At 45.3% G+C, this 26999-nt stretch overlaps 1 long non-coding RNA gene across 1 annotated transcript; it reads left to right on the top strand.

Annotated features, from left to right (window-relative positions):
• The first annotated feature begins 610 nt into the window (after nt 1-610).
• LOC120711728 lies at nt 611-26999 on the top strand. Its single transcript, XR_005690456.1, has 3 exons — nt 611-1192; nt 26329-26616; nt 26729-26999. It is a non-coding gene; the product is annotated as an uncharacterized LOC120711728 (long non-coding RNA).

The raw sequence follows: 26999 nt of genomic DNA, 5'->3' as shown, positions 1-26999 counted from the left end.
AACTGAACGGGACCATACTTTTAAGCGCCGCTCTCCGACATCTGGCGAAACAGAGGCAAAGATGTTGAGCGCGGATCACCATCGACGCTAGCATGAGGTCCTAATGCGCCCACACGGCCACACACGATCTACCCTCTTCTCCACAGACAGCGTGAGGAAAACGGCAGTGCATGCAGTGGAAGCGGCGGTCCCAATAGAGGGAATACAATGGCGCCGCTGGGTGCATCCGCCGACACCGGCCATCCATTGCCCGATTCCTTCAGCGTCCACCACCGCCTCCGCAGTCCGCACCGCGAACCTCCACTAGCCTCTAGGAAGAGCCTTCATTGAAAGCATCGGCTTCCCGTCGATGCACACAACCGCCGTCACCGCCATGGTCGACTCTCACGGTGAGCGCGATCTACCCTCTTCTCCACAGACAGCGTGGAGAAAAAGGCAGTGCATGCGGCGGAAGCGGCGGTCCCAATAGAGGGATTACAACTGCACCGCCGAGCGAATCAGCTGCCGCCAGCCATCCATCGCCCGATTCCTTCAGCGACCACCACTGCCTCCGCACCACAAACCTCCACTAGCCTACAAGTAGAGCCTTCGTTGACAACATCGGCTCCCCGTCGACGCACACAAGCCGCCGTCGCTGCCATGGTCGACTCTCATGGTGAGGTGATCTACCCTCTTCTCCACAGACAGCGTGGGGAAAATGGTAGTGCGCGCATGGTGGAAGTGGCGGTCCCAATATAGGGAAGACAATGGCGCCGCCGTTTGAATCCCCCACCACCGGCCATCCATCGCCCGATTTCTTGAGCATCCAGTCATCCACCACTGCCTCTGCACCACGAACCTTCAGTAGCCTCCAGGCAGAGCCTTCGTTGACAGCACTGGCTCCATGTCGACGCATGCAAGCCGCCGTTGCCACCATGGTCGACTTTTACGGTGATATACCCTCTTCTCCCACATACAGCGTACGTGCGAAGAAGGTAGTGCATGCGGCAGAAGCGGCGGTCCCAACAGAAGGAAGACAACGGCGCCGCCCAGTGAATCCCCCGCCACCAGCTATCCATCGCCTGATTCCTTGAGCATCCACCACCGTCTACCACGAACCTCCACTAGCCTCTAGGCAGAGCCTTCATTGACAGCACCTGCTCCCCATCGACACACACAAAAGCCGCCGTCGCCTCCTTGGTCCACTCTCACGGTGAGTTACTGAAGTGCATCTAGGCCGATAGATGCTAATGGTAAGTTTTGGTGATTAATGACAACCGTATGCGACTAACATGTGTTTTGAAGGAAAAATTAATGATTAAATTAGTCTCATATGAAATGTGAAAAGAGACCCCTCAATTCGGAACAACCATGCGTGCCAAGGACTCAATTTCAAAGATTAAGGACCTTTCTAGTCTCAAGTGTCATAAGGAGATGAAGGACACTTGATTTAGCTAGGGTTTATAGTTTTTAGTTCTTGACCGTACTATTAAGAGGGGTTCATGATTTAGTAGCTTGACCAAAATTGAGTTGGCCTTAGAAATCTTGCACACTCGCTCAAAAGAAGCCCAAGATGGTCAATTGGAGTTAACGCAACGCTTGGAAGAAGAAACAATCGAAGCCACATTCGAATCCAAGTCAATTCAGCTGAAAACAAGGAAAAACAGCAACACCGGTTAAACCGGTGCCCCTTGCATCGGAGCATCCGATGCTTGCCGGAAGTTCCGACGCCCTGTCGGTCTATCTCTCTGGATGCCAGCAGATATCAAATCAGAAATCCCTATAGCACCGGTTGAACCGATGGTCCCAAGAAAAGCACCGGTGCATTAGATATACTATGTTCCAGAGAGTATGTTTTGGTGGACCTCAACTCGCCTTCAGCACCGGTTGAACCGACGCTTCAGAAGCAAAGCACCGGTGCATTGGATATACTTTGTTCCAGAGAGCTTGTTTGAGTTGATCAGTGAAACTCTTCAGCACTGGTTGAACCGATGCCCCTACGGAGCATGCACCGGTGCAATGACACAAGCCTGGATACTTTGTCAGAACTCCAATGGCTACAATTTAGACACAAAGAGACCGGTTGAACCGACGCCTCAACTTTATCACCCGTCGGTTCTTCCGGTGGTCACGGTTTTTCTGCAGTGAACTTCCAACGGCTTTGTGACCTCCTCCACTCTATATAAGGGCACCCCCTGGCTCATTTCAGTTGCCTTTGACACCCTGAATACTGGAGGCCACCCTTGAGAAGAAGAGAAAGTGATTTGAGCAAAAGAGAGAAGATCTAGTGAATTGTTTGTGCTTCAACTTTGAAGAATTCATCCTTTGCAAGTGTAGCAAGTGTGCTTGAACTAGGGCCAACTGAGTGTAGGTCAAGTGAAGGCTTAGAAGCTTGTTACTCTTGGTGTTTGACGGCACCTAGCCGGTCTTAGTGATCGGGAGGTTCATGGTGAGCTCTTGGAGTTTGTGGGAGCCCCAAGACAATACACGATGTGAAGCTCGCCGTTCCGGAGATGGAGAAGGAGCATTCTTAGTGATCACTTGCTACTTGGTGAAGCAAGGGAGCTATACCCTTGTGTGGGTGCTCCAACGTGGATTAGGGGGGAGAGTCAACTCCTCGATACCACGGGGAAAAATCCGGTTGTCTCGTGTCCCTTACTTTTATTTCAAGCAATTAAATCCTTTTGTTGTTATTCTTGCTTTTGATTGCTTGTAGTTTGACTAGGACAATTTGTATGGTAGTGTGATCTTTTGCTTAGGTTTTGACCTTACTAGTGTGAAACCTTTTAGACAAAATGATCATGATAGTGTGTTTACCTACCTAAGGACCTTGTGCTAGCATGCTCTAGTGACTAGGTTTCAAATTTGTAGATTGGGCAATACTAGTCTAGGTTAAGGACTAGATAGAAATTTGAAAAAGTCCCAATTCAACCCCCCCTTCTTGGGCCACGATCCTTTCAATTGGTATCAGAGCAAGGGCTCTCTTTTTAGGCTTAAAATCCTAGAGTATGGCCGGGGGAAGTGGTGGTCCACCCAAACTCGATGGGAGAAACTATGCTTATTGGAAAGCTCGTATGACGGGTTACCTTGAGGCTATTAATCCCATAGCTTGGGCGGTCACGGAAAAACCTATTGTTGGTCCGTGGAATGAAGATCAAGTCAAATATGGTGCTAGAGCAAAGAATGCTTTATTTGATGCTCTTAGTGAGGAGATCTTTGCTCGTGTTCATAGAAAAAAGACCTCTCATGAAATTTGGGAAGCACTTGAAGCTATCTATGTTGGTTCTAAAAAGCTTCGTGAAGAAAAATATCAAGTGCTTAAGAAAAAACTTAATGAATTCAAAATGCTTCCAAATGAGTTGGTTGAACAAATGTATGCTCGATTAAATGTGCTTATTGAGGACATTAACGCTCTTGAAATTTCTCCTTTGTCTAATAGTGACATCATCCGAAAGATCCTACATTGTCTAAACAAGCTCAAGTACAACATCGTCACCTCATTGCTCTATGAGAAGGATCTTGAAACGCTTGAAGTGAGTGATGTTGTTGGGAAGATTCGGTCTCATGAGATGTTCCTCTTGGGAGAAGTTGATCCACCGCAAGACAAAAGAGATCTTGCACTCAAAGCTAAGAGTGATCATAAGTCCAAGAAAACGAACAAGTGCAAAGCTCCATCGCCAAGCTCAAGCGAAGATGAAGCTAACAAAGATTTAAGTGATGAAGATGGTGATGTTGAGTTAGCACTTCTCATGAGGAAGACCTCCAAGATGATGTCAAGGTTGAACAAGAGAGGGTACAACTATGACCCCAAGAAAAACAAGTTTCGTACCCGGAAGAGCAAGGACAATGTCAAGAAAGTTTGTTACAATTGTGGTAAATATGGTCACCTCTCATATGATTGTCCGAAGCCTTCAAAGCTCAACAAGAAATAAGAAGATAATGACAATCAACACAAGTCATCAAAGAAAAGTCATGAGAAGAAGGACCACAAGAAGAAAGGGTCTTTCACAAGAAAAGAGAAGGTCAAGGCTTTCCTTGGAGAATGGATCACGGATGGTGAATCCTCAAATGATGACTCAAGTGATGAAGAATCAAATAAAAAGATTGTGGGGATTGCCATGCATGATGATGAAGATGATGGTGATGAGGCACCTCTACCTCCACCACCCATGTGCTTCATGGCAAGAGGTAACTCCAAGGTGAGTGATGATGAAGACTCCTCTAGTGATGAAAGTGAACATTGATTATCTCCTAATGAAGTGCAAAACATCCTAGATGAGTACCAACAAGTGATCAAGAAGTACAAATCAAAATGTAAAGTTCTTGAAATTGAATATTCCAAGCTTAAGGCCTCAAATAATGAGTTGATTGTTAGGCATAATGAGGTAGTAGAAACTCATGATACAAGCATTGTTCCTAACAAGCAACTTAAAAGGAGTATGACAAGCTACTTGTTAAGCATGATGAATTGAATGTTAAATATGAGGAAGTAGTTGTGCTTAACAAGTCACTTACTTCATGTAACAAGAAGCTCAAGCTTGATTATGCTAACTTAAATATGAGGTATCAAGAACTTGACCTTACCTTTGATGCTTTGGATGAAGAACTAAAAGAAACTCAAAAGAAAGTCATCAAAGTCAATATAGCTACTTCTTGTGATGATCTTGCGGAGTTGCCTCACCCTACTACTTGTCATCATTCTTCTCCTTCTTGTTCAAAGACTAACCATGATAGGGAGAAACAACTTGAGGAGGAACTTGAAAGCATGACCAAATGCATGTTCAATGTGACAAGGGGAGAATACTTGCATAAGCAGATTCTCTTCCACAATGGAAGGCACTATGGGACAAATGGACTTGGATCATTTCCCAACCCTCCGGAAAATTGTCCAAAGTCGCCGGAGCTCAATGCATGCTTCACGAAGGAAGTTGGCTCATATTGTCAACATTGTCAAATCACCGGGCATCACACAAGGGAGTGTCCAATTCCTACTCGTCCACCTCCTACCTTGCCTCCTAATTACAAGTCTCAATTCAATGAACATCATTTCTTGTTAAGCAAACTTAAAAGTGGCAAGGTTAAGGCAAAGTTTATTGGCACTCACATGAAGGGAAAGCTACCACGCCAACTATGGGTTCCTAAAGCTTTAGTAACTCATGTCAAAGGACCCAAACTTGCTTGGGTTCCCAAACCTCAAAAGTGATTCATTTGTGTGTAGGTGAACTACAAAGCCGGTGGCAAGCATTGGGTGCTTGATAGCGGATGTACACAACACATGACCGGCTATGTAAAGATGTTCACCTCACTAGATGAAGATGTGGGCGATTATGAACATGTCATCTTTGGTGATAACTCAAAAGGAAAAGTGGTAGGTTTGGGTAAGGTAGCCATCACTAAGGATCTTTTTATCTCTAATGTGTTGCTTGTTGAGTCGTTTAGTTTTAATTTGTTATCTATTGCTCAACTTTGTGATTTAGGACTAATATGCACCTTTAGTGATAGTGAGGTTGTAGTGACAAGCAAGGAGGACAAGAGCTTAATATTCAAAGGATTTCGACATGGTAACATTTACCTTGTTGACTTCTCATCTAATGATGCAAGCTTGGCGACATGTCTCTTCTCCAAGAACTCCATGGGTTGGCTTTGGCATCGCCGCATTGCTCATATTGGCATGAGCCAACTCAAGAAGGCCTTCAAACGAGGTATGGTGGTTGGTGTCAAAGATGTTACTTTTGACAAAAATAAATTGTGTAGTGCTTTTCAAGCCGGGAAGCAATTTGCATCATCACATCCCTTGAAGGCTTATTTGTCAATATCAAGAAGCTTGGAGCTACTACACATGGATCTCTTTGGGCCAACCACCTACAAAAGTCTTGGCGGTAATCTCTATTGTCTCGTAATTGTTGATGATTACTCTAGATATACTTGGACTTTCTTTTTAGAAGACAAGAGCAAGACTTTGGGAATCTTCAAGATTTTTGTCAAGCAAGCTCAAAATGAATTTGAGTCAAGTGTTGTGAAGGTCCGGAGTTACAATGGCACGGAGTTTAGGAACACTCAAGTAGAAGAACTTTGCAACGACATGGGGATCAAGCATGAGTTTTCATCAACATACACACCCCAACAGAATGGAGTGGTGGAAAGGAAGAACAAGACTTTAATCACTCTTGCAAGAGCAATGTTGAATGACTATGGCATCTCACATAGATTTTGGGCGGAAGCCATCAACACCGCATGCCATGCATCCAACCGAGTTTATCTCCACCGCTTCTTGGGAAAGACACCCTATGAGCTTCTCATTGGGAGGAAGCCCAACATCTCCTACTTCCGGGTGTTTGGTTGCAAATGCTACATATTTAAGAAAAGGAAGCACATAGGCAAGTTTGAAAGTAGATGTGATGTTGGTTTTCTTGTTGGTTATTCATCAAACTCCAAAGCATATCGAGTATTCAATAGTGCTACTAGCAAGATTGAAGAAACTTGTGATGTGGAGTTTGATGAGACTAATGGCTCCCAAGGGGAAGTTTTCTCTTATGATGATGTAGGTGATGAACCACTTCGAGAAGTCATGAAGAACATCACCATTGGGCAAGTCAAGCCAAAGGAGGAGGTAGAAGAGCTACAAGCCTCATCCACTCAAGTTGAAGGCACTTCCAAGGATGACTCAAAGGATGAAGACAAGTCTACACATCACATCACCATGATGAGTCATCTGATGAAGAAGATGATGCCTCACCTCCTTTTCATGATGCCCAAGATGAATAAGTGGTTGAAGAACAACTTCCATTTGATGACACGCACATCACAAGTGAACAAGCCCAAGCTCAAGATCAAGATGGCGAATCACTAGAAGAATCAACGTCTGAAGCACAAGAGAGGCTTACAAGAACTTCAAGAAATCATCCCATTGACTTGGTCACGGGTAACCCCTCCGGTGGAGTAAGAACTCGTAGACGTCAATATGCCTCTTTTTGTGAACATTACTCGTTTGTTTCTTGCTTGGAACCCACAAATATAGATGAAGCTCTTAAGGACCCGGATTGGGTGATAGCCATGCAAGAAGATATCAACAACTTCACCCGCAATGAAGTTTGGGCTCTTGATGAACGTCCTCAAGACAAGAATATCATTGGTACCAAGTGGGTCTTCCGCAACAAACAAGATGAGCATGGTGTAGTGATTCGCAACAAGGCAAGACTTGTGGCAAAGGGCTTCGCACAAGTTGAAGGGTTGTATTTTGGTGAAACATTTGCCCCCGTTGCAAGACTTGAAGCCACCCGTATCCTTTTAGCGTACGCTTCACATCATAACATGAAACTCTTTCAAATGGATGTGAAGAGTGCATTCTTAAATGGCTTTATTAATGAGTTGGTGTTTGTTGAACAACCTCCTGGGTTTGAGGACCCTAGATATCCTAACCATGTTTATAGGTTGCACAAGGCGCTCTACGGGCTCAAGCAAGCGCCAAGGGCTTGGTATGAACGCCTTCGTGACTTCCTTCTCAACAAGGGCTTCAAGATCGGGAGGGTGGATACAACTGTATTCACAAGAATCATCAATGAAGAGCTATTCGTATGTCAAATTTATGTTGATGATATCATTTTTGGTTCAACTAACCCCACTCTTTGCAAAGAATTTGGAGAAATGATGGCTAGGGAATTCGAGATGTCCATGATCGGTGAGCTCAATTTCTTCCTTGGTTTTCAAATCAAGCAATTGAAGGAAGGGACTTTCATCCATCAAGAAAAGTATACAAAGGATATTCTCAAGAAATTCAAGATGGATGATTGCAAGCCGATCAAGACTCCAATGCCAACTAATGGACATCTTGACTTGGATGAGGGAGGTAAATCGGCTAACCAAACTCTCTATCGTTCAATGATTGGGTCACTTCTTTACCTAACCGCATCTAGGCCCGATATCATGTTTAGCGTATGCATGTGTGCCTGCTTTCAAGCTAATCCTAAGGAATCACACATTAGTGCCGTTAAGAGGATCCTTAGATATCTCAAGCATACACCTAGCATAGGCTTGTGGTACCCCAAAGGCACTAGTTTTACACTTTTGGGATACTCGGATTCAGACTTTGCCGGATGCCGTGTGGATCGCAAGATTACATCAGGTGGGTGCCACTTGCTAGGGCATTCCTTAGTCTCTTGGTCGTCAAAGAAACAAAATTCCGTGGCCTTGTCAACCGCGGAGGCGGAATATATTGCCGCCGGGGCTTGTTGTGCTCAAATCCTCTACATGAAGCAAAGCCTCTTGGACTATGGTGTAGTATTAGATAGGATCCCGCTCCTTTGTGATAATGAGAGTGCCGTTAAAATTGCTAATAACCCGGTTCAACACTCTCGCACCAAGCACATAGATATTCGCCATCACTTTCTAAGAGATCATGTGGCAAGGAATGATATACTACTTTGTGGTGTTCGTTCCGAAGATCAATTGGCGGATATCTTCACAAAACCTCTAGATGAGAGCACCTTTTGTAGGTTGCGAAGTGAGCTTAACGTTCTAGATGCTTCTAACGTCATATAATTGCCTTGTCATATAGATGCATCTCATATGTACAAATGCTAGGGGCTTGTCTAACCTTGTCAAGATAGTGATGAACATGGGTCTTGCATAAGCCGGTGGTCTTCGTTTCGCTCATGGCATGAAGAATGGTTCATCATGAAGAAGCTTGCCAAGGGTTCAAACTTGACAAGATAGATTTAAATTTGTGCAATGCATGTGCTTGTCATATAGAATGCATCCATGATTAATTTCTAGCTTTGCATTGGCTTTGCATCACGTTAGTAGCATCACAAGGGAGCAAATCACACTTCGAGAAAGATATTCATGTTAAATATGATATGTCATCTCTACAAGAATGATAAGATCAATGTTGCGCTTTCATGCCTATTGAGTCACGTCCTATCGAACTTAAAGTTTCAATCTCTAAGTTCATAGGCAAAGTGGCTCATACATTTGGTTTTTGTGTTTAAAACCTCGCTTGGATCTTAATTTGCCTATGTTTATGTAAAAGCTTGCGAGCACTAAGTATGAGTGTTTGAGGGGTGAGGTTGTCTCTTGAAAATGGTCCAAATTGGGTGTTTATGGCTTTGTTTTTGAAAATTTGGATCAGAAGTAGAGTTTGTAGTTCAGCAGAAAATTTACTTAACCACCAGTTAAACCGACGCCTGGTTTTTCACTGCATCGGTTCAACCAGTGCTTAAAGTCTTCGTGGCTTGGTTTCTGCATCGTCTCTAGAACAACCTCCGACCGTTACACCGACGGCCACCGGTGCATCCGATGGTTGGCGGATGAACCGACGCCTAAGCATCGGTTCAACCGGTGCTACTGCATGGAGTTTTGGCCCTTGCAGTGTCTCTGGACCTTACTCCTGCCATTGCACCAACGCCCGTCGGATGTTCCGATGCCTCAGTGGCGGTTCTTCCGGTGCCCCTGTTGACCACGTTTTTCAACTCATTTAGATCTGGTCAACCTTACACCGGTGGATACACCGACGCCTATTTCTCCGAACCATCGGACCTTCCGGTGCTTTAGGGTTGGCGGGCCCACACGTCCTGTTTCACTTAATCTTTTCACGGGACCCGCGCGTCAGTCTCAGCGGCTCTTTTCTTCCTCCTCGCGAAACCGCCGCCCTCGCACCCGCGCCTCAGCCCGTACGCCGCTCCGCCGCCTCTCGCGCGCCGCTCCACCCCAGCTCGCACGCGCGCCGCCGCCGCAGCACTCCGCGCCCGCGCCGAGCCTTCACTGCGCCCGCGTCTCGCCCACGCCGCGCCTGCGCCACCCGCGCGCCGCCCGCTCCGCGCCTGTGCCGCCGCTGCTCCTCTGCGCCGCCGTTCGCCGCCGCCCGCAGCGCCAGCACACCTTCCTCACACTCCCACTTGCATGCATTCAAGGCCGTTTCAAGTTCACTCCACCCTTGATTCAAGTGCACACAAGGTGTTCGAGGAATTGCCTCTTAGGCTTTTTCTTCGATTTCTTCCCTGATTTGCAAGGGTATGGCTTACACACTCTTTGGCATGTGAAGTTCCTTTGATACATCATCCTTTGCACACATACACATACACACACACACCCTTTCTTGATCCTGCAAACCCCTTTTTAGTGTGATGTTCGACAGATATCCACTAGATTTCGTGCTTTAGGCTCATTCCATGCTATGCTTCTATGACAGATGGCATGAGACAAGAAGGGCAAGGGTAAGATGGTTGTGCAGAAGAAGAAGAAGCGCACCCATGAGGATCGCGAGCGAGAGCAGGATGAGGCAGTTGCAGATGCTGCAGACAGGTAGGGATCACTTCGGATCAGAGATCCTTAGACTCAGGGGGAGCCACAGCAGCAGTTACGTCGTTCAGGACGTACTCGTCAGCTAGAGACAGCACAGACCACACCTGAGTCCCGCTCTCGTCCACGGACTCGAGGTGGTGGCACTCAGAGGGGAGCAGGTCATGCACAGCAGCAGCACACCGGTAGTGGCACTGAGACAGGAGGTCAGGACAGTGGTGAGGAGCTGCCCGAGGTTGAGTTATTGGATCTCAGGGGCATTCCAGGACCTAGGGTCAAGAGATTGAGATATGTGACCCCGGAGCAGTGGTTTCCCGAGCAGAGAGACGTTGGAATTGATCGTCGCTTTCACACTCTGCTCCAGGAGTCTTTTTACCACGCCTACTGCCAGTTGGATATCAAGATCAGTGAGCACAAGATGCTCCACTGGGTGGCTATGGGTGTGGCAGCAGGAGGGATTCCAGTGCTTCCTCTCTTCGAGAGATATGATGGATTGCCTGCTCTACTCAGTGAGAGGTCCAGATACATTCGAGAGTGGGTTCGAGTCTTCTACGCCACTCTGTTTATTGAGGAGGACCGGCAGTTTATTGACTTCATGTTCCAGGAGAGGCACTATCGTCTGACTCGAGCACGTTTGGCTACTCTGCTTGGAGTTCAGATTGCCGAGGAGCCACACTACTTGCACTACATGGCCTATGGCAACACGGTGCCCCCTCGTCGCCCTCACGAGACTCTCTTCCCTTCTGACGAGAAGGTCAGCACTCTCTTTCAGCAGCCCTTCCTACCTGGCACACCGAGGACACCGGACAGGCTGACTCCCGTGGCACACTCTATCCACCTAGCTTTGAGGAAGAGTCTGTTGTACCGGTGAAAGCATCTAGGCCCCTAATTCTAGTTTTGGTAATTAATGACAACGGTTTGTGGATTAACGATTTCATTTGAGAAGATGAGTATAGGTTGATTCACGGATGAAAGACATTTGGTTGTGAACGTATGGAGTTTTGGAGATAATGAGTAAAGCTCGGGCTCAAGGCAAAGGTATAAAATAGGGCTTTTACATTTTACCGGTCACAAGGCGTTTAGTGGATGAAAAGTGACCGGATTTGTTGGATAGTTAGCCGTACTATCAAGAGGGGTTGTGTACTCATGCTTGACGGGTCTTTAGTGCCATTTTGCTCAAAATGTCTAGTTGCATGCATGAGGGCTAACGGCGTTTTGAAAAGTTTTGAAATAGACTAAGTTCGAGATCACTGAGTAACGGCGGACAGTCCGCACCTGAGGGGCGGACAGTCCGCGCCCGTTCCAGAGAGCTTGCAGAGGCTCTGGTGGGCTGGCGGACTGTCCGGCCCAGAGGGGCGGACAGTCCGCGATCGTTCCAGAGAGCTTGCAGAGGCTCTGGTGGGCTGGCGGACAGTCCGGCCCAGGTGGGCGGACGGTCCGCTACTGTATTTCATTTTTTACCAGAAAGGGTGTCTCTCTGGTGTGGGCTTCAAAGTTAAACTGCGGACGGTCCGCTCCTGAGGCGCGGACGGTCCGCAGGCTAATCTCAAAGTTGTTCCAGAGACGTTGTTAGTCTCTGGTGGGGTTGGAACTCTTAACTGCGGACGGTCCGCCACTGGGGCGCGGACGGTCCGCCAGGGCTTAACGGCTAGTTCTGACATGCATTAAATGCACTCTGACTCACTGGTTTATAACGGCGGACAGTCCGGTTTTTGAATCGCGGACGGTCCGCGACTTCGCAGAAAAGAGTGTAACGGCTAGTTTTTGGAGGGATGTCTATATATACCCAATGCCCGGCCATTGGGTGTCTCACTTGGCCATTTGGATTGCATTCTTGACACATTAGAGCTAAGGCATCCCTCTCTCACACACACTTGCTTAGAGATTGCATTTTTAAGAGTGTGAGAGCTTCCTAGTGCATTGCATCAAGAGTTTGAGCTTTGTGGCATTAGGGAAACTTCAAGCAAGCGTCATCAACTTGTTACTCTTGGGAGTTGCCGCTCCCTAGACGGCTTGGAGAAGTGGATTTCGTGGAGCACCTCCAAGGAGATTGTTGAGGAGCCCCGATTTCGGTTGTGAGAGGTCTTGTGCTCACCTCACCGGAGTGGTGAAGAGCAACTCTAGTGGAATCGAGGTGTGGAGCGGTTCCTTGATTCAAGCCGGCTCAAGATCAAGAGGTTCTTGATAGAGGAGCGGTTGATTCTTGGAATCCACCTCAACGTGGATTAGGGGTGACCGGCAAGTCATCGACACCACGGGATATATTCTTGTGTCAAGCTCGGTTACTACTCTTGCTCTCTTTTATTCTTGTCTTTACTTTGAGCAATTTACTTTACTAGAGCTTAATTCGTGTCTTGTCACCCTAGGTTGCAAACCCATCTAGAGATTGTTATAGCTTGACATAGGGCTTTCATTTGTTACTAATTAAATTTCTCTAGTGTTGTTGGGTTTAGTTTTTAAACCGCCTATTCACCCCCCCTCTAGTCGGTGTTCTTGATCCTACAAGTGGTACCAGAGCTAAGTACTCCATTAATTAAGGATTTAACCATCTTGGAGTAGAACAATGACTAGTGATCATGGGATTCATGTTGGGAAGCCACCGTTCTTTGATGGGAACAATTATGATTATTGGAAGACTAGGATGTCGGCTCATCTCAAAGCCATGAGTAGAAAGCTATGGAGAGTAGTAAATGATGGATATGTCATTTTGGACCCAAAGAGTTTGACACCCCTAGATGAGGAAAATGAGACACTAAATGATCAAGGGGTTAATGTGCTCTTTAGTGCTCTTGATGTAAATAAATTCAATAGAGTCAAGAGCCTCACCAATGCAAATGACATATGGAAGAAGCTCATGGAAATTCATGAGGGTACATCAACGGTGAAGGAGGCCAAGCTATACTTGCTTAAAGGAAATTTTAGTGAATTCACCATGAAGAAGGATGAGAGCATAGCCGAGATGTTCAACCGGCTAAATGACATTGTAAATGATCTCAAGGGACTTGGATTTGAGGTACCGGATGGGGATTTCAACCACAAGTTTCTTAGATGTCTTCCGGAAAGATATGACACAATTGTGACCTTACTTGTAAGGTCAAATGTGAAGACCGCAACTCCCACACAAATATTGGGAGAAATTCTCACCCATGACATGTTCAAGAAATCTCAAGATGAAGCTCATGGTGGAGAAATTGATATGAAAAAGAAAAGTGTGGCATTCAAAGCTCAAGATAGCAAAAATGAAGAAGAAAGTGGATGCCAAGAAGAAGAATCGGATGAGGAGATGGCTCTTTTTGTCAAGAGATTCAATAGAATGATGAGCAAGAAGAGCTTTGGCAAGAGAGGTCAATCATCAAGAAAAAATCCTTTTGTGGACAAGACTTGCTTTAATTGTGGTGAAGTAGGTCATATCATTGTCAATTGTCCAAACAAGAAAAAGGACAAGAAAAATGATGAAAAGAAGAAGAAGAAGTTCATCAAGAAGAAAAAGAATGGCCAAGCTTATTTTGTTGAATGGGATTCCGATGCAAGCTCCGATGATGATGATGATGATGACAAGCCATCCAAGGGAGTTGCCGGGATCGCCATCAAGGAGGCTCCATCACTCTTCTCTACACCACATTGTCTTATGGCAAAGGGTGGTGCAAAGGTACAACAAGATGATGAACTTGATGAACTTTCATATGATGATCTTGTTGAAATGCTTAATGATGCCGATGAATTCATGATAAAGGAAAAGGCTAAGTTGAGGGACTTTAAGTTGAAGTTTACTTCTCTTCAAGATTCCTATGAGGAGCTAAATACTTCTCATGAGAATCTCAAAGAAACTCATGAGAAGCTTGAGGAAGCTCACAATACCTTGCTTAGTCATGAAAGAAAAGCAACATTGAGCATTGGTGTTAGTTGTGATTTAATTGATGATAAATCTTGTGGCTCTAGCTCTACTAGTTCTTTGTGCACCAACCTAGACAACTCATATTGCAATAATTCTCTCATTATGGAAAATGATTTGTTAAAGAAAGAGGTTACTTGCTTGACTAATGATTTGAGAAAATGCTATGATAGTAGAGCAAAATTTAATCATTGTTGGGCAAGCCAAAAGTTCACCTTGAACAAGCAAGGGTTTGGATATATTCCTAAGAAAGGGAAGAAGGCTTTTGTGCAAACCAAAACTACCTTTGTGAAGAGTAGTGGCAAGCCATATTGTGAAAAATGCAAGAAGGTTGGCCATGTTGAGAAGAATTGCACCAACAAGAAAGTCATATCCTTTGATTCAAGTTACGTGCTTATGAAAAATTCAAATGGCAATGTTAGTGCAAAATTTGTAGGGATACCTATAAATGGTGCTAAAAAGAATGCCATTTGGGTGCCAAAATCTTGGTCACTAATGTGGTCACTAACGCTCAAGGACCCAAGAAAGTTTGGGTACCTAAAAGAGTTACTTCCTCTTTGTAGGTGAATTACAAGTCCGGAGGAAGACATTGGGTGCTTGATAGTGGATGCACTCAACATATGACCGGAGATCAAATGATGTTTTCCTCTCTAGATGAGAATGTGGGTGGCTATAGTGACATCATTTTTGGTGATAATAGCCGGGGCAAAGTCAAAGGAGTTGGTACAATTCCTATCTCAAGCAATCATTCTCTCTCAAATGTATTGTTAGTTGATTCTCTCAAGTTTAATCTCTTAGCGGTCACTCAACTTTGTGATTTTGGATATAAGTGTAGTTTCACTAAAGATGATGTTGTAGTGACTAGCTTGGATGGAAAAGATCACATCTTTACGGGATTTAGACATGAGGATGTATATCTTGTGGATTTTGCAACTAAAGAGGCAAATTTGTCCACTTGCTTATTCACTCAATCATCTTTGGGTTGGTTATGGCATAGAAGGCTTGGTCATGTTGGCATGAAACAACTCAACCGACTTTTGAAGCATGATTTAGTAGTTGGCTTGAAGAATGTGAAGTTTGATAAAGATAAGCTTTGTAGTGCATGTCAAGCCGGAAAGCAAGTTGCAAATACTCATCCCACTAAGAGTGTCATGTCAACCGAGAGACCTTTGGAATTATTGCACATGGATTTATTTGGTCCTACAACTTATAGAAGTATTGGTGGAAATTGCTATTGTCTTGTGGTAGTAGATGATTACTCAAGATATACATGGGTTTTCTTTCTTCATGACAAGGCCGATACATATGACACTTTCAAGAAATTCTTTACAAGGGCCGAAAATGAATTTGAGCTTAAGGTAAAGAAAGTAAGGAGTGACAATGGAAGTGAGTTTAGAAACACAAGAGTTGAGGAATGGTGTGATGAGAAAGGAATCAAGCATGAATTCTCAACCAAGTACACTCCGGAACAAAATGGTCTTGTTGAGAGGAAAAATAGAACCTTGATTGATATGGCAAGATCAATGCTCTCCGAGTATAATGTTTCGGACAGTTTTTGGGCCGAAGCAATCAACACGGCTTGTCATGCCTCAAATAGATTGTATTGCCATAGATTTCATAACAAGACCCCATATGAGTTGCTCATTGGAAGGAAGCCAAATATATCATATTTTAGAGTGTTCGGTTGCAAATGCTATATTCTCAAGAAGGGAACTCGGTTATCAAAGTTTCAAAGCAAATGTGATGAGGGTTTTCTTCTTGGATATTCATCTAGTAGCAAGGCTTATCGGGTCTACAACAAAACACATGGCATTGTTGAAGAAGCATATGATGTTGAGTTTGATGAAACCAATGGGTCTCACAATGAACAAGAAAATCTTGATGATGTGAGAAGTGATGGTTTGAGAAATGCAATGAAAAATATGTCAATTGGTGATGTTAGACCAAGAGAAGAAGATGAAGATGAAGTTGGTCCTTCTATCTCTATTAGAGTTAATCCTTCAACTTCTATCTCAAATGATCAAGCACAACAAAATATACAAGATTCAAGTAATGATGATTCTCAAGTACAAGATCAAGTTGGTTCATCTAGTGCACCTTCTTCATCAACTCAAGAACCCATTATTCCTCAAAGAATTCTTCATGTTCTTGCAAAGGATCATCCGGTGGATCAAATCATGGGTGATATTAGTAAGGGTGTCCAAACTCGATCTCGCATTGCTTCATTTTGTGAACATTATTCTTTTGTATCTTTTCTTGAACCTAACCGTGTAGATGAAGCATTGAGAGATCCGGATTGGGTGAATGCTATGCATGAAGAATTAAATAATTTCACCCGGAATCAAGTTTGGGATTTAGTTGAGAGGCCCAAGAATTATAATGTTATTGGCACTAAATGGATCTTTAGAAACAAGCAAAATGAAGATGGAATGGTTGTGAGGAACAAGGCAAGATTGGTCGCTCAAGGCTTCACTCAAGTCGAAGGTTTGGATTTCGGTGAAACTTTTGCTCCCGTTGCTAGATTAGAAGCTATTAGAATTTTATTAGCTTATGCTTGCTCTCACAACATTAAACTTTTTCAAATGGATGTGAAAAGTGCTTTCTTGAATGGCAAAATTAGTGAACTTGTTTTTGTTGAGCAACCTCCCGGTTTTGAAGATCCCAAGAAGCCAAATCATGTATACAAGCTCTCTAAAGCTCTTTATGGTCTTAAGCAAGCTCCACGAGCTTGGTATGAAAGATTGAGGGATTTTCTTATCTCTAAGGGCTTCAAAATTGGTAAGGTTGATACTACCTTGTTCACTAAAGATATTGGTAAAGACTTGTTTGTTTGTCAAATTTACGTCGATGATATTATCTTTGGTTCAACTAACCCAAGTTTTTGTGAGGAATTTGGTGAAATGATGTCTAGGGAATTTGAGATGTCCATGATTGGTGAATTGAGTTTCTTTCTTGGACTTCAAATCAAGCAACTCAAGGAAGGCACCTTTGTGTGTCAATCAAAATATGTGAAGGATATCTTGAAGAAATTTGGAATGGAAGATGCAAAACCAATCAAGACTCCTATGGCCACAAACGGGCATCTCGACCTAGATGAGGGAGGTAACCCGGTTGACCAAAAGCTTTACCGTTCTATGATTGGTAGTTTGCTTTATTTGACCGCATCTAGGCCCGACATCATGTTTAGTGTTTGCATGTGTGCACGATTTCAAGCCGCACCTAGAGAATGTCATTTGACCGCCGTCAAGAGGATCTTGAGATACTTGAAATATTCTCCTAATATTGGCTTATGGTATCCCAAGGGTGCTCATTTTGATTTGGTTGGATTCTCGGATTCGGATTATGCGGGGTGCAAGGTTGATAGGAAGAGCACTTCCGGTGGTTGTCAATTTCTTGGAAGATCTCTTGTATCATGGTCATCAAAGAAGCAAAATTCCGTGGCTCTTTCAACCGCCGAAGCGGAATATATCTCGGCCGGAAGTTGTTGTGCTCAATTATTATGGATGAAGCAAACTCTTCTAGATTATGGTGTGAAATTTGATGAAATTCTCTTGTTGTGTGATAATGAAAGTGCCGTGAAGATTGCCTCTAATCCAGTTCAACATTCAAGAACCAAGCATATTGATATCCGCCATCATTTTCTTAGAGATCATGTGAACAAGGGTGATATCAAGATTGATGGTATTGGCACGGATGATCAATTAGCCGATATTTTTACCAAGCCTTTAGATGAATCTCGGTTTTGCAAGTTGAGAAATGAGTTAAATATCATTGACTTCTCAAATGTGGCTTGAAAACTAGCACATGTGGCATATGGTTCTTTCATGCACTTCTTGTTTCATTTTTTTGAATTTTTGAGGTATTTTTGAGCCATTTATGAGTTTTCATGATTCTACTCGATTTATTTTTGAATTCTTGTTGAAACTTGCTCATATAAGTCGTTTGAAGGTTTTCATGCAATATTTGAGATTTTTGGATTTTTGTATGAGCAATGATCCCAAATTGGAGTTGGAATTGAGAAAATTGGCAGAATTCAGACTTGTCAGATTTTTGGTAGCGCGGACGGTCCGCGGGTAATAGGCGGACAGTCCGCCGTTAATTGAACTTGTTCACCAGAGGCTCTGCAGAGAAGTTGTCAATCGCAGAAATTCATTGCGGACAGTCCGCAAAAGGACCGCGGACGGTCCGCGCATGTTGGGCAGAGGAAGTTCAGTCAGTTGCAGTAAAAAAAAATTTTCAAAGGCGGACGGTCCGCCAAAGGACAGCGGACAGTCCGCGACTGGACAGAATTGTGGGGTCGGCCAGACTTGACTTATATTGGGTGTCCCCCTCACCTCCCCCACCAAACCGAACACATACTCCAAAAGTGTCTCTCTCTTTCTCTCTCAAGCACGTGGGGAAGACGACAAGGTCAAGCCCTTTTGGAGTGGTTCCCGGACGGTCCGAGCACATCCCCGGACTCGTCTCAAGATAGTGCATCATGTCCTCGCGGTATTTCAATGAATCCCTAACTCTTGTTCTTGGATTTCTTTATTGGAAAGAGTTAGGGTTAGATGCTCCGATCTATTTTTTGGCCATGGATTCTTGAAAATACTTGGGGGATCTTATTCCTAGTGATGAGGAGATACTATAGTTTAATTTTGGTTGGTGGATTTGAATCAAAACTCAAAATGTGGATGAATCAAAGATGAGGGCGATTTTGTGTTCCTGCGCAGAACAGATGGGTCGCGGACAGTCCGCCTGCTGGACGCGGACAGTCCGCCGTGGTAGTTCATGAACCGCGGACGGTCCGCGTTAAGAAGGGCGGACGGTCCGCTAGTATCAGATTTTCAGATCAGTGCTGAATTGTGTTATCATTAAGGATTCATTCTATTGCTTTAGTAATTGTTCTTATGGTTAAATCTTGATCTCAGGCCACCCCGGAAGATCATCAAGGTAGCTTCTAAAATCAAGAAGGCTATGTCTTCCAAAAGACAAAGAGACAGTGATGACTCGGATGATGTGGACTATGCTCCAAATGTCAGTGAGATGGCTGCAGCTTCTTCAGTAGGAGATGCAGGTGATGAGTCTTCAGAGGAAGAGACTGAAGGGGTTGATGATGATATTACAGATTTAATGGGGCTAGATCTACCTAGCCGTCAGTGGACTGCAGAGAGCTATGCCAATGCAAGAGCAGTGGATCAATTCAGCTTACCTCGTGACACCAACATTCTTTTCTTCAAAACCGAGGTACAAAAAGATGTTTACTTTGGTCATCTAGTTAAGAAAAATGTATTCAAACATCAGACCATTGACATAGGCTACATGAGACAACAACAAGTCATGACTGATCTAGTAGATAGATTTCAGCAAATGGGGTTAGCAAATTTTCTGCAGCATAGGTGTGATTGGAATGAAACTGTGATACGCCAGTTCTATGCCACCCTAGAGATCAACATGGTTGAGGAAACTTTTAGGTGGACAACTGGGAAAAGAACCTATGGTGCTACATTTGCACAGTTTGCTGAAGCAAATGAATTGGATTATAATCTCATCACTAGTGAGCAAAGTATGAATATTGTGTTAGAAAACCCTCTAGATGAGAATGACTATCCCATGTTCTATGAGCCTGCACATCTTGGAATTGCTAGAACTTTTGGGGGCACTCAGGGTCTGAGGCATCATCCTGCAGTGATCAATAAGATTGCTAGAGTCACATTCATGCCTAAGAGTGGCAACAAGGACAAGATTAGAGGACACTATTGGAATGTGATATCTCATGTCATGAATGGAAATAGAATCAATGTCATTGCTCTTATCATGGATCAACTTGCAGACTTGAGGCTTAACATGGAGATGAACTTGTACTTTGCTCCATACATTATGTCCATCATCAAGGTTAAGACTAGCTTCAGAGGGTTATGTGAAAGCAAGCACACTCCTTTCAGGCCATTCAAGAATGACAATGCTTTTCTCTTGAGGCCTTTGACTCCCTTCCCTGGAGATGATATGGATGCCGAAGCACAGGGGCAAGATGATAGTGATGATGATGCTCATATGGGAGCAGCTGCAGCTCAGCATGCCATGCCACCACCGCATCCTCCAGCACAGCAGCAGTGGGCTCCTCCAGCTGGCTACTTTGATCCATACTTTGCATCCATGCAGGAAAGCATGTCCTCTCAGATTGCGGGGTTGGCTAGTCAGATGCAGAATCAAATGAACCTCAACTTTCAGAACATGCAGCAGCAGATGTTCCAGCCCATGATGACTCAGATGCAGGGGTTTCATGAGAGCTTACACTCAGATATAGCAGCCCTTGACTCACGTTTTGAGGATTTGCCCTCCTCTGAGCAGTTTGAGCAGCTTGAGCAGAGACAGGAGCAGCTAGAGCAGCGCTTTGATGCTTTCAGCACAGCCTTCACAGGGTTTTCTGATCATTTCTACTCAGTGTTTCCAGCTCCAGTGCCGCCTCCAGAGTTCTATCCGCACCAGCCGTTCTACCCACCGCCACCTCCTCCACCAGCCGTTTGACTTTCTTGGCAATTGATGCCAAAGGGGGAGAAGGAGCTTTGGAGTGCCTGGATCTAGGGGGAGCTCATGGACTTCTTATGGAGATCATTCGTTTTCAGCTTCCGCTTGCCTCACATGTTTTATATATTTGTGTCTTTCATGAACTCTATTTGAGACTTGTGTTTGGATTTGAACCTTGGTTTGTAATGTGTGATGAACTATGTTAGTTTGCGCTACTCTTATCTATTTATGTTCATCTTGTGGTTGTGAGGTCGTGCTAACCATGCTAAACTTTCATATCATATATCTATTGTATCTTGTATGCCTCGATTTCCACTTCTAGGGAAAACTCTGTCAAAATTCTCAAATATATATATGTGCTCTTGGTATTCATGAAAATTTATATGCACATATCAAGGGGGAGTTCTCTCTACTCATCGAACTTGGTGAATTTATTCATACCATATTCTGAAACTTTCAAGAAAATGAGTAAGTTCTTCCAAAGTTCAATTCCAAGTCCACCTTATGCCTAGTGTATAAAGTTGACTTGAAAACTTTTATCACTCCAAAATTTAGTGTTGTCATCAATTACCAAAAAGGGGGAGATTGAAAGCATCTAGGCCCCTAATTCTAGTTTTGGTAATTAATGACAACGGTTTGTGGATTAACGATTTCATTTGAGAAGATGAGTATAGGTTGATTCACGGATGAAAGACATTTGGTTGTGAACGTATGGAGTTTTGGAGATAATGAGTAAAGCTCGGGCTCAAGGCAAAGGTATAAAATAGGGCTTTTACATTTTACCGGTCACAAGGCGTTTAGTGGATGAAAAGTGACCGGATTTGTTGGATAGTTAGCCGTACTATCAAGAGGGGTTGTGTACTCATGCTTGACGGGTCTTTAGTGCCATTTTGCTCAAAATGTCTAGTTGCATGCATGAGGGCTAACGGCGTTTTGAAAAGTTTTGAAATAGACTAAGTTCGAGATCACTGAGTAACGGCGGACAGTCCGCACCTGAGGGGCGGACAGTCCGCGCCCGTTCCAGAGAGCTTGCAGAGGCTCTGGTGGGCTGGCGGACTGTCCGGCCCAGAGGGGCGGACAGTCCGCGATCGTTCCAGAGAGCTTGCAGAGGCTCTGGTGGGCTGGCGGACAGTCCGGCCCAGGTGGGCGGACGGTCCGCTACTGTATTTCATTTTTTACCAGAAAGGGTGTCTCTCTGGTGTGGGCTTCAAAGTTAAACTGCGGACGGTCCGCTCCTGAGGCGCGGACGGTCCGCAGGCTAATCTCAAAGTTGTTCCAGAGACGTTGTTAGTCTCTGGTGGGGTTGGAACTCTTAACTGCGGACGGTCCGCCACTGGGGCGCGGACGGTCCGCCAGGGCTTAACGGCTAGTTCTGACATGCATTAAATGCACTCTGACTCACTGGTTTATAACGGCGGACAGTCCGGTTTTTGAATCGCGGACGGTCCGCGACTTCGCAGAAAAGAGTGTAACGGCTAGTTTTTGGAGGGATGTCTATATATACCCAATGCCCGGCCATTGGGTGTCTCACTTGGCCATTTGGATTGCATTCTTGACACATTAGAGCTAAGGCATCCCTCTCTCACACACACTTGCTTAGAGATTGCATTTTTAAGAGTGTGAGAGCTTCCTAGTGCATTGCATCAAGAGTTTGAGCTTTGTGGCATTAGGGAAACTTCAAGCAAGCGTCATCAACTTGTTACTCTTGGGAGTTGCCGCTCCCTAGACGGCTTGGAGAAGTGGATTTCGTGGAGCACCTCCAAGGAGATTGTTGAGGAGCCCCGATTTCGGTTGTGAGAGGTCTTGTGCTCACCTCACCGGAGTGGTGAAGAGCAACTCTAGTGGAATCGAGGTGTGGAGCGGTTCCTTGATTCAAGCCGGCTCAAGATCAAGAGGTTCTTGATAGAGGAGCGGTTGATTCTTGGAATCCACCTCAACGTGGATTAGGGGTGACCGGCAAGTCATCGACACCACGGGATATATTCTTGTGTCAAGCTCGGTTACTACTCTTGCTCTCTTTTATTCTTGTCTTTACTTTGAGCAATTTACTTTACTAGAGCTTAATTCGTGTCTTGTCACCCTAGGTTGCAAACCCATCTAGAGATTGTTATAGCTTGACATAGGGCTTTCATTTGTTACTAATTAAATTTCTCTAGTGTTGTTGGGTTTAGTTTTTAAACCGCCTATTCACCCCCCCTCTAGTCGGTGTTCTTGATCCTACAACCGGATTGGATACAACGAGGGGATTACAGCTCTGCAGCAGTGGCTCTTACTGTACATCATGACAGGTCGTGACTTTGACCTTGTCGACTTCTTCATCTGCAAGCTAGAGGATGTGATCATGGATGGGATGACAGTTCACCGTCGTCACCCCCTTCGCTCATTGGATGTGCGGGATACTTGCTCAGCTCAGTCAGAATGCACACATGGATGAGCTAGCATAGTCGAGGACGTTCTTCAGCTTCTATTAACCTTCTGCTCCTCGAGATGGTCGCCGTGGTCTGAGAGGCCAGCGTCGAGCACAGCGGATTCTAGATGAGCATGTCTTGGCTGAGGGCACAGTTGCAGATGATCCGACTGTAGCCGAGGATGCCTCACTAGCAGCAGCAGAGGCCTAGCTCCCACACTATCTAGTCACAGACTCAGAGGACTCGGAGGATGACGAGGAGTATATTCCCACTGTTACTGTTCCTCGAGGTGCTCATGACGATGAGGCAGGATCCTCCGGTGCAGCACAAGCTCCTGCTCCTCAGTTACCACTGCTCAGGTCACACAGCCAGATTCTCTTGCAGCTATACTTACTCGGCTATCAGACCAGCAGGACAGATTTGCTGCAGCTCAGCCGAGCATGCAAGCCGAGCAGGCTCGCCAGTAGGAGGCCCAAACACTAGTGCTTGAGGGGATCCGGCAGCAGCAGGAGGCCATGAGACTACAACTACAGCAGCAGTCCCAGATTCAGCAACAGATGTTCACATTCTTCTCGGGATGCTTCGGTCAGCTATACCGTCACACTGGACTGCCTGAGCCTCAGCTCCCCACACCCTAGCAGCTCCAGTTCGACCCCACAGCTCCTGCTCCACCCGTTGGTGGTTTCGTGCAGACACCCCTGGCATCCTTCCCGATGTCACCTTTTCTTCCGACTGGTTTGTTTGCCAGCCCTGCTGCTACTTCCACTTCTGCTCCGGCACCTGCTCCACAGCCTAGTGTTTGGACTGCTGAGCAGCGTGCAAAGTTCCTTAGGCAGCAGCGGATCCTACATCAGCTACAGCACCCCTCAGCTTAGTCACTCATGTTCGACTCACCTTCTCAGCCTGAGGTGCTCTGTCCGTCCGTCGTGCGCCCTACACAGCCAGACCTGACTCCTGTCACGTCTGCTCCTCCGACGGACTCCACGGTCGTCGCCGAGCCGGTTACTACTGCTACTCCAGCTACTTCTGCTGCTCTGACGACTCCAGTCGAGCAGAAGTCCTCTTCGCTCGACGACGACTGGACGGACGACGACGCCGACGACTCCGCCACTCAGTTTTCCACCGGACCCAGCCTGAAGACCCCGCCTTCTCCAGCTCAGGACTAGATCGCCTTCCTTTTTGGTGCTTTGTTGCCAAAGGGGGAGATAGATAGGGGGAGTAGAGATAGGGGGAGCTTGGTGGTTTGTGGCGTGATTGGATCCTCCTGGATTTTGTGTATGGACATGTTATTTGGATATTGTGGTATGCTCTGTGTTGACATGTCCCTACATGTACTTTATTTCGAGTAATGCATGCTTGTTTATCGCTTTCTATTTCATATAGTATGTATCTCTACTTTGTGTTGTCATCAATCACCAAAAAGGGGAAGATTGAAGTGCATCTAGACCGATAGATGCTAATGGTAAGTTTCGGTGATTAATGACAACCGTATGCGACTAACGTGTGTTTTGAAGGAAAAATTAATGATTAAATTAGTCTCATATGAAATGTGAAAAGAGACCCCTCAATTCGGAACAACCATGCATGCCAATGACTCAATTTCAAAGATTAAGGACCTTTCTAGTCTCAAGTGTCACAAGGAGATGAAGGACACTTGATTTAGCTAGGGTTTATAGTTTTTAGTTCTTGACCATACTATTAAGAGGGGTTCATGAGTTAGTAGCTTGACCAAAATTGAGTTGGCCTTAGAAATCTTGCACACTCGCTCAAAAGAAGCCCAAGTTGGTCAATTGGAGTTAACGCAACGCTTGGAAGAAGAAACAATCGAAGTAACATTCGAATCCAAGTCAATTCAGCTGAAAACAAGGAAAAACAGCAGCACCGGTTAAACCGGTGCCCCTTGCATCGGAGCATCCGATGCTTGCCGGAAGTTCCGACGCCCTGTCGGTCTATCTCTCTGGATGCCAGTAGATATCAAATCAGAAATCCCTATAGCACCGGTTGAACCGATGGTCCCAAGAAAAGCACCGGTGCATTAGATATACTATGTTCCAGAGAGTATGTTTTGGTGGACCTCAACTCGCCTTCAGCACCGGTTGAACCGACGCTTCAGAAGCAAAGCACCGGTGCATTGGATATACTTTGTTCCAGAGAGCTTGTTTGAGTTGATCAGTAAAACTCTTCAGCACCGGTTGAACCGATGCCCCTATGGAGCATGCACCGGTGCAATGACGCAAGCCTGGATACAGTGTCAGAACTCCAACGGCTACAATTTAGACACAGAGAGACCGGTTGAACCGACGCCTCAACTTTATCACCTGTCGGTTCTTCCGGTGGTCACGGTTTTTCTGCAGTGAACTTCCAACGGCTTTGTGACCTCCTCCACTCTATATAAGGGCACCCCCTGGCTCATTTCAGTTGCCTTTGACACCCTGAATACTTGAGGCCACCCTTGAGAAGAAGAGAAAGTGATTTGAGCAAAAGAGAGAAGATCTAGTGAATTGTTTGTGCTTCAACTTTGAAGAATTCATCCTTTGCAAGTGTAGCAAGTGTGCTTGAGCTAGGACCAACTGAGTGTAGGTCAAGTGAAGGCTTAGAAGCTTGTTACTCTTGGTGTTTGATGGCACCTAGCCGGTCTTGGTGATCGGGAGGTTCTTGGTGAGATCTTGGAGTTTGTTGGAGCCCCAAGACAAGAAGATTGTACATGGTGTGAAGCTCGCCGTTCCGGAGATGGAGAAGGAGCATTCTTAGTGATCACTTGCTACTTGGTGAAGCAAGGGAGCTATACCCTTGCGTGGGTGCTCCAACGTGGATTAGGGGGGAGCGTCAACTCCTCGATACCACGGGAAAAAATCTGGTTGTCTCATGTCCCTTACTTTTATTTCAAGCAATTAAATCATTTTGTTGTTATTCTTGCTTTTGATTGCTTGTAGTTTGACTAGGACAACTTGCATGGTAGTGTGATCTTTTGCTTAGGTTTTGACCTTGCTAGTGTGAAACCTTTTAGACAAAATATTCATGATAGTGTGTTTACCTACCTAAGGACCTTGTGCTAGCATGCTCTAGTGACTAGGTTTCAAATTTGTAGATTGGGCAATACTAGTCTAGGTTAAGGACTAGATAGAAATTTGAAAAAGTCCCAATTCAACCCCCCCTTCTTGGGCAACGATCCTTTCAGTTACCCCTGCCAGCCCTTCTCACCTTCGATTGGTTGCACAAATAATGGAACCTCCACGCCTTCAGGATTCTCATGCACCCACAGGACTCTTGCTTTCGCCGCCTGACTACCCGGAACACGGTCAGCGCCGCCCTGGACTGCCGTACCTCCTGCTGTGCAGCGACGGAGGTGAGCTCGAGGAGCACATCGCACGGCTGCCAGTCACCCGCTGGTGCCATGGGAAGCAGCTCCGATCCGGCGACAACCTCTTGCGTCTGCGCCATCCCTCGAGGAATGCAGGAGTTGTATCCGAGGATCCGACGTTGCATCCACTGCCTGCCAAGTGTTCGGCAAAATGTCCAGCCGCTAACACAGTAAACACAATCCTGTTGTACACCACCACCTACTAAGCGTTGCCGCTCAGTTTGTTTTACAAGACTGAAAGCTTAACAATTCTACATCCATGCATTCCTATTTTGGTTTCAGGTTTCATAGGTTTTACGAAGGTGGGGAGGATGAGTACCAGAAGGGCTCCGAACATTCTGCGAACATTCTGAGCACACAACATAGCAGGAGGTAAGGCGGTGGATTCGGGAATGAATATACATGTGATGTGAACCTTGCAAGAAAAAAATAACCAAGGAGTTGCTCACTAATCCATATAGGAAACATGCATGTTTGAGCACATCATCGGCTAGCCAACCACTTTAAGATTAATTTCTAGGACCCTATGTTTGAGTACATCATCGGCTAGCCT

The sequence above is a fragment of the Panicum virgatum genome, chromosome 6K (assembly GCF_016808335.1).
Source record: "Panicum virgatum strain AP13 chromosome 6K, P.virgatum_v5, whole genome shotgun sequence".
NCBI lineage: Eukaryota > Viridiplantae > Streptophyta > Magnoliopsida > Poales > Poaceae > Panicum > Panicum virgatum.
This window is presented reverse-complemented; position numbering and strand designations above follow the sequence as displayed.